The following is a 15053-nucleotide window of genomic DNA, read 5'->3' as shown; positions in this document are numbered from 1 at the left end:
AGGAGGACAAGGCAGGTGAATGGAGAAATACATGCGGGCAGTGGAAGGGAGAGAAAAACAGCGGAAACAACTGAGTTAACCAGAACAGAGCATTGAGGTCACGGGGAATGAGCTAGAGATTGAGTTCTAGGAGGAGAACCTTTGGAACACGGATGTGCCACTTGCTGTGGGCCCTTCCTCCAGCCTCAGCCCACGACACCCACCAAGTCCAGTGCAGAAATCTTCTCTTTTGAGGCCCTTCAAAAGAAGGGGATCACTGTACCATTGAAAAACTAAGTGGGTGTTTGTCATCCAGGGTCCCAAGGTCATGTGTCCATTTCTACTGAGAGAGGAGGAAAGAGAGAGAGATACTAGGATTCACTGAATACATATTACCTCATATAATCCGTACAACTTGTGTACAGTTAGGACATTTCTGCTAAATGAGAAAGTAGAGGTACAGACAGGTTAAAAGAAACAGGCCTAAGGTCACACAGTCGTTCAGCGGTGGAGGCAGGACATGAGCCAAGCTTGCTCCTCTGCTCCATCATGCCCTCTGCCCCCTGGGAGTTGAGGAGCTCCAGCACAAATCATCTCTGTTCTGTCTGAAGCTAAGTCATTCCAACCCTGGGAGGCAGAATTAATGCCTTCACAACTGCCAGTCACGCAAGGGTTAAACATAAGCTCCTGGCCGTGCAGATGCTCAGGGATTTCTCTCAGCTTTGTTCCAGGGAAACCAAGAGCTGCCTCTGCTTTCCCAGCGTGTTTGTGGAGGGACTGAGCAGAGTGGCTGGGCGGGCCTGTTGTCGTCACAGGACAAATACAGCAGGGCTCAAGCAGGAGAGCCTTCTGCCCGGCTCATGAATAGTGCGTGACAGGCAGGGCAACAAAGGACTCTGTCCCAGAACCTAGTTTTGAGGGCACCATCTCAACCTATGAAACTGAATGACAGAGTACCAACATCTTCTGATTACAGCACCCAGTGCCTCACTTCCCCACTTTCCTCCATCTCCATCCCTCACATGTGCCAGTCTAGTTTAAATTCCCACAAAGAAGGAAGGACTCTCCAGGGCCAAAGCAGGAAGCTTCCACCACTGCCATGACAGAGGAAGCCGCTATGGGTCATGCCAAGAGGGCTGAGCCTCTACAGTTGAAGGTGAAGGCTCTGCATCTACCCTCCCTACCCCTCTGAAAGGTAGGGCTGCTCCTAAAAGCTGGGATCTCAACCTGCTCTTTCTTCTATAACCTCCCAACTTCATGCAGATGTATCAAAACCAGTTCCTTCTGTCTCTCCCTCAGGAAAATCCTTCTTGCAGATACCTGTACACTCACTTCCTACAGCCTTCCAACTCAACCAGTCCAGCTTCTTTATGACTCTTTCCCAGACTCTCATTTGTGTGGATGTGTACATGCTCAGCTGCATCCGACTCTTGGCGACCCTATGCACTGTAGCCGGCCAGGCTCCTCTGTCACGGGATTTTCCAGGCAAGAGTACTGGAGTGGTTGCCATGCCCTCCTCCAGGGGATCTTCCCCACCCAGCGATCGAACTGGCGTCTCTTACGTCTCCAGCATTGGGAGGCAGGTTCTTTTACCACTGCACCACATGGCTTGCACCACATGGCTCCAATTGTGAACTGTCTCCAATCTTTTAACATAGCTTAGACACAAAGGTTAAAGTGCTTCATGTGGAGACCCACCAGATGACCCAGGATGTCCTGAAGTCATCAAATGAGATGTCAAAGGCAGAGGCCTCACTGATGAGCCTATCAGAGGAGAGGGACAAACTGGCCCGGGCAGGTATACTCCCCCTCCACTTCAGTCTCCCTGTACCAGAAAAACTACGCCAGACTTCACTAGGATCTCAGATAAGATTCTCGTTCAGGACAACACAGAGTCACCTGGAACGTAAGGTCATTCGATGGAAAGAACACAAGTAGTCAGGAGATCCAAGTTTGAGTTCCACTACCATAACTTTCTAGTAGGATTGGAACCAAATCACTTCTTTGAAATTCAGTTTCCTCATCTCTGAAATGGGGCTGATAAAGCCTGCCATAGCTATACAACAGTTTGGGGCAACTCACCTGAGCTAATATGTGTGAAAGCACTTTGTAAACAACAAAATACTTCTATTACTGCAGAAAGCTCTGCTGGACAGCGCTGCTCTAAATCTCTGCTACTCAGAGTGTGGCACAGACCAGCAGCATGGGCATCACCTGGGAGTTTGTAAGAAATACAGAATTTCAGGATGCTCCACAGACCTGCTGAATAAGAGCCAACATTTTCACAGGATCTCTGGGTGATTAATACATAGATCAGAGCTTGGAAATACTGTCAGTATTATAACAATGGTAACAACTACTCTAGGAGTCCAGGATCCTCTGACTCCATCCTGACTGGTCACCAGGACTGGGCTCAATGATGTCTACTAGAGTCATTCAGACCTTATCAGTCGACAACCCCCACCAAATCGAATTGACACCTACAACTTCTGACAAGTCATCTGTGGGGTTTGGTCCCCACTTCTGTGCTGCAAACAAGATCTTTGCTTCCTCCTCTGTTCTTACTGCATCTGCCTGAAGGCTCTGCATCCTGGGAGCTAGCTACCACATGAATGTGAATATATTTCCATGCTTGCCCACCAGTCTTAATGAATATGCATTTCCTTACGGAAGTTCCCTGGCATGCCTCCAATCTCTCCCTCCAAGACAATCTCCCCTCTGGGACATGAAGAGATTCCCACCCAGCCTTCCTTTGGTCTTTCATAGGCTCCCATGTGACGCTTCATGGCAGACGCCACATGACAATCCTCTTCCCCTACTCCACATGACACACGCTTTAAGCTGCTTCTGTCCTGGCCCCCGACCTGCCGCCTCTGGATCCTCGCACTTGTCCCTCGCCATGCCTCTCGCCATGCTTCTTTCGCTGTCAGCGAACCTCATGCTCCTCCGACAGAAAGAGATGACTAGTTGGGATCGTCCCCCATTCCCCAAACTGCGTGGCGGGCCCCCACTGAAGCGCAGCCGGGCACTGCAGGCGCCCGCTGCCTCCTTGACAGGTCCAGCTCCTCGGAGACCTTAGTCCTCAGGCACCCAAGCAAGTGGTTTCTTACCTCCTCAGATCAGGGTGGTTCCGCCGCGTCTGAGGTGAACTCCAAGTGCGGACCTCTAGGCTGCAGGTCCCATTTTATCCTCTGTTTCTGGCGACTGATGGCCTCCGGTCGCATCTTCCTCCATCTCGACCGGGCTCCCGGTACTGACGGAACCGGAAGTTGGGACCTTGTCACTCCCTCCCCTTGAAGGGGCGGAGATGAACGGTGCCAATTCCACCAATGGCGTTCTGAATCTTCGGCCTCTCCCCCCGCCCCCGCAGCAAGAGTGGAGGTTCCTGGCAGCCATCTTGAATTCGGGCAGAGGCCACGCCTTCATGAGCTCGGACCTGCCCTCAGCTGTACAGCGCATGCGTTTTCTTTCCACTTGGTGGAAACTGAGTCCGCCGGCCCTTCTTGAGTGTCTTGTCCTAACTGGGTCACCTTGTGTTTCGATGCTATTGGGATCCTTAAATTCAAAGCTCATCTGTTATTTTTCTCATCTGTTGAGCCAAAACAGAGGCTAATGTGCTGACCAGGGAGGACTAAATTTAGACAACCAATTTTAACGTTTGAGAGCTCAAAGAATTGCAGGAATAGAGGACATCCTGGAGGTGGAGTAGTCTCTCCCAGCTCTAAAACAATTTGCCTATACATGGATTTAAAAGAAGAGGCAGAACCCTTTAAATAAGGGACTGGGAGGTGGGGTATGGGGTGGCGAATAGATTCATTTCAAAATAGATATTTCTACACCGCCGCAAACAGACAACCCAATTCTTTAAATGGGTAAAGGACTTGAATAGACATTTCTCTAAAGAAGGTAGTCAGAAAGCACAGGAAGAGATGCTCAGTATCATTAGAGAAAAACAAATCAAAATCGTAAGATCTCACTTCACACCCACTTGGGTGGCTAAAATTAAAACCAGCAAGCAAACAACAACCTGGAAAGTAAGGAGTGTTAGCAAGGATGTGGAGAAACTGGAACCTTCAGGCATTGCTGGTGGAAATGTAAAGTGGTTTAGCTGGTGTGAAACAGTTTGATTGTTCCTCAATAGGTTAAGCTATGTTAATATATAACCAAACAATTTCACTCTGAATAAGTATCTGAAAGAGTTGAAAACAGATGTTCAAACAAAAACTCGTAACACAAATGTTCATAGCAGCACTATTGCAATAGCCCAAAAGTAGAAACAAGGGTTCCTTGTTTATCTGTACAATGGGGCATAAGCTATTTAAAATAAAATATGGAAACATACTACAATGTCGATGAGAATTTTGAAACCATTATGCTAAGTGAAATAAGCCAGACACAACAGTCCCATATTGTGCAATTCTATTTAGATGCAGTATGCAAAATACACAAATGTATATAGACAGAAAGCAGGTTAAGTGGATTAGCGATTCCCAGGAACTGGAGGGAGGAGGAATGGGAGTGACTGTTTAATTAATACAGAGTTTCTGTTTGGAGTGATGAAAGTGTTCTGGACCAGATAGTGGTGATGATTATACAACATTGTGAATGGCTAAATGTCAGCAATAGTAAATTTTATGTTATACGTATTTTAGATGGCACTAGTGGTAAAGAACCCACCTGCCAATGGGCTTCCCTGGTGGCTCAGAGGGTAAAGAATCTGCCTGCAATGCGGGAGACCTGGGTTCAGTCCCTGGGTTGGGAAGATCCCCTAGAGGAGGGCATGGCAACACACCTCAGTATTCTTGCCTGGAGAATCCCCATGGACAGAGGAGCCTAGCAGGCTACAGTCCATGGGGTTGCAAAGAGTCAGACACCACTGAGCAACTAAGCACAGCCAGTGCAGGAGATTTGCAAAACATGGATTTGATCCCTGGTTCGAGAAGATTTCCTGGAGGGTGGCATCAGTATTCTTCAGTATTCTTGCCTGGAGAATTCCATGGACAGAGGAGCCTAGCAGGCTACAGTCCTTAGGATTGCAGAGTCAGGCATGACTAAAATGACTTAGTACGCAGGTACAAAGAATTTGATAGTTCTAGGAAAGATCTGTCCTGAACACCAGATTTGTATTGATGACTGCCACAAAATATCGAATGGGCATTTCAAACTTATTGTGAACGTTAGTCTTATGTCAGTCTGGCTAGCGCTATGAAGGTGAAAGTGAAAGTTCCTCAGTCGTGTCCGGCTCTTTGCCACCCCATGGACTAGTCCATGGAATTCTCCAGGCAAGAATACTGGAGTGGGTAGCCTTTCGCTTCTCCAGGGGATCTTCCCAAACCAGGGACTGAACCCAGGTCTCCCGTATTGCGGGCGGATTCTTGATCAGCTGAGCTATCAGGGAAGACCAGGACTATAATACTTATTCACTAATAGATGTTGCTGTGAAGATGTTTTGTAAGTGTGATTAACGTCCACAATCAGTTGACTCTAAGTAATGATTACCTTGATAATGGGGATGGGCCTCACCCAGTCAGGTGAACGTTTTGCCTTTAGAGCGACACTGAGGTTTCTTTGGGAAGAAATTCTGTATCAGGACTTCAGCATGGTGGGGGTATGTAAAATGAATAAACAGCAAGGATGTACTGTATAGCACAGGAAACTATATTCAATACCCTATCATGAAATATAAAGTAATACCCTATAATGAAAAAGAATCTGAAAAAGAATATTTATACATATAGCTGAATCATTCTGCTGTACACCTGAAACAACACACCATTGTCAATTAACTACATTTCGTTTTTTTAAAGGGTAAAAATAATAAAGACTGCAGCATCAACACCAGTGTTCACGGCAGCGCTATTTATAGTAACCAAGATACGGATACCATCTAAATGTCCATCAACAGATAATGGATAAAGAAGATGGGGTATACAGACAATAAATGCTGGAGAGGAGGGAGAGAAAAGGGAACCCTATTGCACTGTTGGTGGGAACGTAAACTGATACAGCCACTATGATGAACAGTTTGGAGATGCCTTCAAAAACTAGGAATAAAACTACCATATGACCCAGCAATCCCACTACTGGGCATAAACCCTAAGAAAACTACAATTCAAAAAGACACAGTTACTCCAATGTTCACTGAAGCATCACTTACAGTATTCAGGACATGGAAGCAGCCTAGATGTTCATCAACAGATGAATGGATAAAGGAAATGCAGTGTATGTGTGTGTGTGTGTGTACGTGTGTGTGTGTATATATATATATATATAGAGAGAGAGAGAGAATAGAATATTACTCAGCCATAAAAAGGAACAAATTTGAGTCAGTTATAGTGAGGTGGATGAACCTAGAGCCTGTTGGACAGAGTGAAGTGAGTCAGAAAGGGAAAAACAAATATTGTATATTAACACATATGTATGAAATCTAGAAAAATAGGACTGATGAATGTATGTTCAGGGAAGGAATGGAGATGCAGACGTAGAGAACGGACCTGTGGCCACAGTGGGGGAAGGAGAGGGAAGGGAAAATTGAGAAAGTAGCATTGACATATATATATATATATATATATATATATATATATATACATACACTGTCTGGAGAAAAATAGATAACCAGTAGGAAGCAGTTATATAACACAGGAAGCCCAACCTGGCACTCTGAGATGATCTAGAGGGGTGGGATCGGATGGGGAGAGAGGGAGGCTCATGAGGGAGGGGATACATACATACTTATGACTGATTCGCATTGTTGTATGGCAGGAACAAACACAACATTGTAAAGCAATTATTCTCCAATTATTAGTTTTAAAAAAGAGTAATAAAAATATGCCAGCAAATTTGGAAAACTCGGCAGTGACCACAGGACTGAAAAAGGTCAGTTTCCAGTCCAATCCCAAAGAAAGGCAATGCCAAAGAATGTCGAAACTACTGCACAATTGCACTCATCTCACACACTAGCAAAGTAATGCTCAAAATTCTCCAAGCCAGGCTTCAATAGTACCTGAAACGTGAACTTCCAGATGGTCAAGCTGGATTAGAAAAGGCAGAGGAACCAGAGATCAAATTGACAACATCCGTTGGATCATCAAAAAAGCAAGAGAATTCTAGAAAAACATCTACTTCTGCTTTATTGACTATGCCAAAGCCTTTGACTGTGTGATCACAACAAAGGGTGGAATATTCTTCAAGAGATGGGAATACTAGACCACCTGACCTGCCCCTGAGAAATCTGTATGCAGGTCAAGAAGCAACAGTTAGAACTGGACATGGAACAACAGACTGGTTCCAAATCAGGAAAGGAGTACATCAAGGCTGTATACTGTCGCCCTGTTTATTTAACTTATATGCAGAGTACACCATGCAAAATGCTGGGCTGGATGAAGCTCAAGCTGGAATCAAGACTGCCGGGAGAAATATCAATAACCTCAGATATGCAGATGACACCACCCTTATGGCAGAAAATGAAGAAGAATTAGAGAGCCTCTTGATGAAAGTGAAAGAGAAGAGTGAAAAAGCTGGCTTGAAACTCAACATTCAAAAAACGAAGATCATGGCATCTGGTCCCATCACTTCATGGCAGGAAGAATAGATGGGGAAACAATGGAAACAGTGACAGACTTTATTTCTTTGAGCTCCAAAATCACTGCAGATGGTGACATGAAATTAAAAGATGTTTGCTCCTTGGAAGAAAAGCTATGACCAACCTAGACAGCATATTAAAAAGCAGAGATATTACTTTGCCAACAAAGGTCTGTCTAGTCCAAGCTATGGTTTTTCCAGTAGTCATGTATGGATGTGAGAGTTGGACTATGAAGAAAGCTGAGTGCTGAAGAACTGATGCTTTTGAACTGTGGTATTGGAGAAGACTCTTGAGAGTCCCTTGGGCTGCAAGGAGATCAGATCAGTCAATCATAAAGGAAATCAGCCCTGAATATTCATTGGAAGGGCTGATGCTGATGCTGAAGCTCAAGCTCCAATACTTTGGCCACCTGATGTGAAGAACTAACTCACTGGAAAATTCCCTGATGCTGGAAAGATTGAAGGCAGGAGAAGAGGATGGTTGGATGGCATCACCGACTCGATGGACATGAGTTTGAGCAAGCTCCAGGAGTTGGTGATGGACAGGGAATCCTGGCATGCCACAGTCCATGGGGACGCAAAGAGTCAGACATGACTGAGTAACTGAATTGAACTGAATAAAAAAAGCAACATGATGGAACAATCTAGTCATGAGATTCAGGGTGTAGAAGTATGATGTAAATTCTAAAAGCCTATGTAAAGGTGGACAGTATTCCAATCCTAATTTTAAAAAAAAGAGATACGGTACATATATACAATGGAATATTACTCAGCCGTGATAAAGTATATATATATAAATTATAGAAGCATTTTATATTGTTTTAAAATATAGATTATTATTAAATATGGGGTGATTAATTACATATATATTAATATGTCAAAACTAGAACTCTTGTTCTTCCCTGAAATCTCACCCACCTGTTCGCTTCATCTCAGTTCATTGGCAAATTCATCCTTCCATTCACCCAGACCGAAAATCCTGGAGCCATCCTTTTTTAAAAAAATATTTTACTTATTTAAAAATTTTAAAATAAATTATTAGCCAGTTTTTTTGAAGTAGAGTTAATTTATAATATTGTGTTAGTTTCAGGTGTACAGAAAAGTGATTCAGAAATACATATATATATATATTCTTTTTCAAATTATTTTCTATTATAGGTTGTTACAAGATATTGAATACAGTTCCTAGAGCCATCATTAACTGTTCTTTCATTCCTCATATATCACACACAATCCATCATCAAATACCATTGGCTTTATCTTAAAAATATAGCTAAAGCTGTGGCCTGGGAGGAAATATTTGCAAATTATGCAGCCCACAAGGGCTTCATTTCCAAAGTATACAAACAGCTCATACAATTCAATTTAAAAAAAAGAACTCAACCAAAAAAGGGGTAGAATGCTTAAATAAATATTTCTCCAAAGAAGACATACAAATGGCCAACAGGCACATGAAAAGATGGTCAACATCACTAATTCCTAGAGAAATGCGAATCAAAACTACAATGAAGTACCACCTCATACTACTCAGAATGGCCATCATTTTAAAAAGTCCGCAAATAACAAATGCTGCAGAGGATCTGGAGAAAAGGAGCCCCGTTACACTGCTGGTGTGACTGTAAATTGGTGCAGTCACTATGGGAAACAGTATGGAGGTTCCTCAGAAAACTAAAAATAAAGTCGCCATATGATACAGCCAGAGCAAACTATAATTCAAAAAGATGCATGCACCCCCAATGTTCATTGCACTGCTTATAATTAGCCAACCTAAATGTTCATCAGCAAATGAATGGCTAAAGATGTGGTACATACATGCCATGGGATACTACTCGGCCATAAAAAATAATGCCATTTGCAGCAACGTGGATGCAACTAGAGATGATCACGCTAAGTGAGGAAAGGCAGACAGAGAAAGACAAGGATCACATAGTATCACATGTGTGGAATGTGAAGTATATTTCAAGTGAATTTATCTACAGAACAGAAACAGACTCACAGATGTAGAAAACAGATTTGCAGTTGACAAGGTCGGGGGGTGGTTTGAGAGTTTGAGATTAGTAGATCAAATTATCATATACAGGACAGATAAACAACAAGATCCTACTGTATAGCACAGGTAACATAGGATATATATTCAACATCCTGTGATAAACCATAATGGAAAAGGATGTGAAAAAGAATGTATATGTATATGTGCGTGCTCAGTTGAGTCTGACTCTGTGACCCCATGGACTGTAGCCCATCAAGCTCCTCTGTCCACGGGATTTTCCAGGCAAGAATACTGAAGTGTGTTCCCATTTCCTCTTCCAGGGGATCTTCCCGACCTAGAGATCAAACTCCTGCGTTGGCAGGCAGATTCTTTACCACTGAGCCACCTCGGTAGCCCACGTATATGTATATGTATGTATCTGAATCACTTTGCTGGACAGTAGAAATTAACACAACCCGTAAATCAACTATACTTCAGTAAAATAAAATTTTAAAATGGCCAGAACTTGAGTATTTCCCACCACCTCCATGCTGCTGCTGCTGCTGAGTCGCTTCAGTCGTGTCCGACTCTGTGCGACCCCATGGACGGCAGCCCACCAGGCTCCCCTGTCCCTGGGATTCTCCAGGCAAGAACACTGGAGTGGGTTGCCATTTCCTTCTCCACACCACCTCCATACTACCACCCTAATCTCAGCCACTATCATCTCCTACCTGGATTATTCCAGGAGCTTCCTCACTGGTTTCTTTGCTCCCACCCTTGCTTCTGCTATGTACTAACCAGAATAAAGCAGCCAGAGTGATACTTTTAAACTTTAAGTCAGATTAAGTCCCTCATCTGTTCATAATCCTTCAATGACTCCCCAGTTTATTCCAAGTAAAGGTCAAAGTCTTTACAATGACGGACAGGGTCCCATAATCTTCGCCCACGCACAGACAGCATCTTTCTCATTTCACCTGCTATTCTCATTTCTGCCTCAGGGCCTTCACACTGGCTGTCGCTTCTGTCTGGAAGTTCTTTCTTCAGGCATTCACATAGCTCCGACTTTCACTTACTTCATTGTTTTATTGCTCAAACCCTGTTTTATAAATGAGACCTACTCTGAATTTCCTATTTAAACTTGTAGACACCCCTCCCACTCTCAACCTTCTTTCTCCAATTCAAGTTTGGTTTTTTTTCCTCCATAGCACATCATCATTTAAAGTACCCTATCTGAAGTTCCCCGGTTGCCTAGTGGTTAGAATTCCGGGCTTTCACTGCCTTGGCCCAATTGGGAAAGATCCTGCAAGCTGCATAGTCCAAAAGTTGCTTATATAGTACTCTATTTTATTTATCTCTCTTCTGCACTAGAGTGTAGACTCTGTGATGGCAAGAATTGCGTCTGTTTTGTTCATTGACATGCCCATGGTATGTAACAGTGCCTGTCACACAGTCGGTGCTCAGTAAATATTTTTTAAATTATTTATTTTAATTGGAGGCTAGTTACTTTACAATACTGTAGTGGTTCCTGCCAGACATCAACATGAATCAGCCACGGGCGCACATGTGTCCCCCATCCAGAAACTCGCTCCCACCTCCCTTCCCATCCCATCACCCAGGGTCATCCCAGTGCACCAGCCCTGAGCACCCCGTCTCATGCATCAAACCTGGACCGGCAGTCCACTTCACATATGATAATATACACGTTTCAACACTACCCTCTCAAATCATCCCACCCTCACCTTTTCCCACAGAGTCCAAAAGACTGTTCTGTACATCTGTGTCTCTTTTGCTGTCTCACATACAGGGTCATCGTTACCATCTTTCTGAATTCCATATATATGTGTTAGTATACTGTATTGGTGTTTTTCTTTCTGGCTTACTTCACTCTGTATAATCGGCTCCAGTTTCATCCACCTCATTAGAACTGATTCAAATGTATTCTTTTTAATGGCTGAGTAATACTCCATTGTGTATATGGACCACAGCTTTCTTATCCATTCATATGCTGATGGACATCTAGGCTGCTTCCATGTCCTGGCTATTATAAACAGTGGTGCGATGAACATTGGGGTACATGCGTCTCTTTCACTTCTGGTTTCCTCGGTGTGTATGCCCAGCAGTGGGATTGCTGGGTCATATGGCAATTCTATTTCCAGTTTTTTAAGGAATCTCCACACTGTTCTCCATAGTGGCTGTACTAGTTTGCATTCCCACCAACCGTGTAAGAGGGTTCCCTTTTCTCCACACCCTCTCCAGAATTTATTGTTTGCAGACTTTTGGATAGCATCCATTCTGACTGGTGTGAGATGGTACCTCATTGTGGTTTTGATTTGCATTTCTCTGACAATGAGTGATGTTGAGCATCTTTTCATGTGTTTGTTAGCCATCTGTACGTCTTCTTTGGAGAAATGTCTGTTTAGTTCTTTGGCCCATTTTTTGACTGGGTCGTTTATTTTTATGGGATTGGTTGTTCAGTAAATATTTGTTAAACAAAGGAATGGATTTCGGCACTGAGAGTGCTTACCATATGCCAGGTACACAGAAACACAATGAAGAAACAGCACTGTATGAAAATGGTTATACTGGGGTAAACATTGGTCACTAACTCTGCATGGGAAGTTAGAGGCCAGTCCACAGAGAGGATGCTGTTCTAGCGGGGAGTCAAAGCATGTCCAAAGGAACCTGACTGTTGGTCCCCCTAGGCAGAATGTCTTTTCCTCTCTGTGTCATCAAGGCCTGGAGTAGTGCTAGGCACTCAATAAAGCTTCCCGCAAAGCTGTGTAGAGAAGCTCACGATCTCCAAGCAGCGTCTAGGTGTGGATGGGGGAGCTGGAGACAAGCCATGCCATACCAAGGGGTTTTCATCTTTCTAAATCTGGATTTAGAGTTTTAGGCAGGCTTTATTTTTTCCTTCCTTCCTTTTCTTTCTTTCTTCCTCCCTCTCTTCCTTCTTTCCTCTCTTTCTTTCCTTCTCTCTTAAGCTCCCTTTGACTGGAGAGTGGAATCCAGGATGGGAGTAGGAGAAGGTGGCAGAGGCTGGTCAGGGATCGGCTCCAGCTGTCATAGGAAGGGGTCTGGGCCACTGGGAATGAAGAGGTCCTGAGGAATTCCAAGAAGAGGGAGGAGGAAGAGGGGATGAGATTGGTGGTGTACTAAATGCGGAGGACGTAAGAGAAAAGAGGTCCCAGGCTTCTGCATTGCAGTGTGGTTAACCAGCATGGGGAACAAAGGAGGGGAAGAAGGTTTGAAAGGGTTGATAAATTCGGTTGTGGACACATTGCATTAGAGATATCTGTGGTGTATCCGGGTGGCGGTGTATCCGGGGTGGGGGGAACAGGAGGCCTGAGCTCGCAATGCTCTGTCCCATGCCCCACTTCTCCCCCACCCCACCCTGGGCTCTGATTGTTTCCATCTATCCCTTTTGCTGGATTGTAAGCCCTTTGAGGGTAAGAAGCAGGTCTAACTCGTGTTTCTCCCCAGGTCAGATTCTCTCTCTTTTTTTTTTTTAAATAAAAAGAAACAAATTTTGGCTGTAACACCTGGCATGTGGGATCTCAGTTCCCCTGACCAAGAATCGAACCCGCACCCCCTATAATGGAAGCCCAGAGTCCTAACCACTGGACCATCAGGGAAGTCCCGAGGCCTGATTCTGAACCACGCAAAGTACTGAGTGCTTGTTTGCTGAATGAATGAATCTGCATCCTTGGTTGAGGAGTGAGAGTGGAAGCAATAGGCATGGAAGATATTATCCAAGGGGACTTTTTGAAGGAAACAAAAAAAGAGAGAAGCTCTTGGAGGACGCTGAAAAGCACGGCCAGAGAGGCAGGAAGGTACGCAAAAGCACTGCAGCCGGGGGCCAAAGCGAAGGTGTTACAAGAAGGAACTGTCACTGATGTCAAAGACTGCAGAGAGGTCAGCTAGGCTGAGACTGACCAGGGTTTTGCTGTCATAAATGGTAAGCATTTTCCAAGCGCCTCCCCTCGCGAGAGCATCGTGCTTCGCTCTGTAGGCTGTGGAGGTGGGAAGCAGATACACCTGTCCCCAGGGTGCTGAGCGTCCAGCAGGAGCAACTACATGTGCCATCCCATTCTGTGTTACATTCTTTGTGGAAACTTTTATACTGAGAAGTAGCCAGCTGGATTCAGTTTAAATGATCCCAGCTCTATTGGCAACCTCCAAAGAAAGCATCGTAGTCAGGAGCCAGTTGAACACAGGCCTTCTTTTCTTCATCAGGCCTGATCAGAGTGTTGACCTTGGCCACAGAGCTCTTTCACAGCCTGTTTAGCCTGGTGCTTGTTGGTCGTGACATCCACAGTGAACCCCAGTGAGTTGCTGCTGTTCTCTGTCTTCTTCCTGGTTGATACAGTGGTGAGGGGGAGCTTGCTGATAACATAGTGGTTAAGCGTGTTTCTCCCAGGGGCGCTCTTCCAAGGATTTTGGGGCTGCCTCCTGAGCCACAGTATACTGGGTGCCGGAAAGGTAGGTAACGTCGGACTGTCCTTTTTTGGTAGCTCTGGATGCCTCTCAACACTGCTTTCTTGGCCTTCGAATACTTTGCTCTGGCTTTGACTTTCAGAGGGGCAGGGGCCTCCTTCTTCGCCTTCAGTGCCATCTTTGTGAAAAACTGTATTTTACATTCTTATGGTTGGGTCTAAGTACCTCTGAACAATACAGACAGTGAGTGCTGGGGAAATCTTAGGGAAAGACTAAGCAGCCAGACTGGAGCAGACTGGGAAGAGAAGGAGGAGACAGCCCCTAAACTGTGCCTGAGAGGGAGATGCAGAAAGAGTATCCACAGTGATGTCGGCAGGAGGTAGAGGAGGGGAATAGAAAACATGGGGTTCCGGGAGCCCCCAGGTCACCTGGATAAAGACGTCCGACAGTGTTATCCTTGTCCTGGCCAGAGCACAGGAGAAGGCTAGGCTCTGGAGCTGTGTATTTGAGAGAGAGGGATCCATAACACTTAAAGCAGGAAGCTTCCTGTGCATCCCATCCCTCTGAGAAGTGAAGAAATTGAGGTGCAGACGGGAAGGTGCCCAAGTCTATCGTCAGCAGATCACAGGCAGGAGCTCAGTCCTGGCCCTGTGCCCTTTCCACTGGCCCACAGCCCTTGACCTAGAGCTCATGCAGGAGCCATAAGGAGACAGCCTGGAAAGGATGCTCAGAACCGTGAAGGGTGGGCCTCAGGACAGAAGTGATGAGAGGAAGGAAAGGAGCCAACAAGGGAGAAAGAAACAAAAAGCCAAACACCTCCAACGAAGAATCCGTAGCAGACAGGATCTTGTGATATCTGCACACCCATGCCGACTGCGGCATTATTCTCAACAGTGAAGAAGTTAAAACTACCCAAATGTCCATCAACAGATCAGCAAACAAACTGCGGTCTCTACATACAATGGAATATTAATCAGCCTCAAAAAAGGAAGAAAATCCTGTCCAATGCAACAAAATGGATGAACCCGGAGGCCAGTATGGTGAGTGAGATAAGCCAGTCACACAAGATCAAATATAAGATACCTAAAGT

The sequence above is a fragment of the Ovis aries genome, chromosome 1 (assembly GCF_016772045.2).
Source record: "Ovis aries strain OAR_USU_Benz2616 breed Rambouillet chromosome 1, ARS-UI_Ramb_v3.0, whole genome shotgun sequence".
NCBI classification, from domain to species: domain Eukaryota; kingdom Metazoa; phylum Chordata; class Mammalia; order Artiodactyla; family Bovidae; genus Ovis; species Ovis aries.
This window is presented reverse-complemented; position numbering follows the sequence as displayed.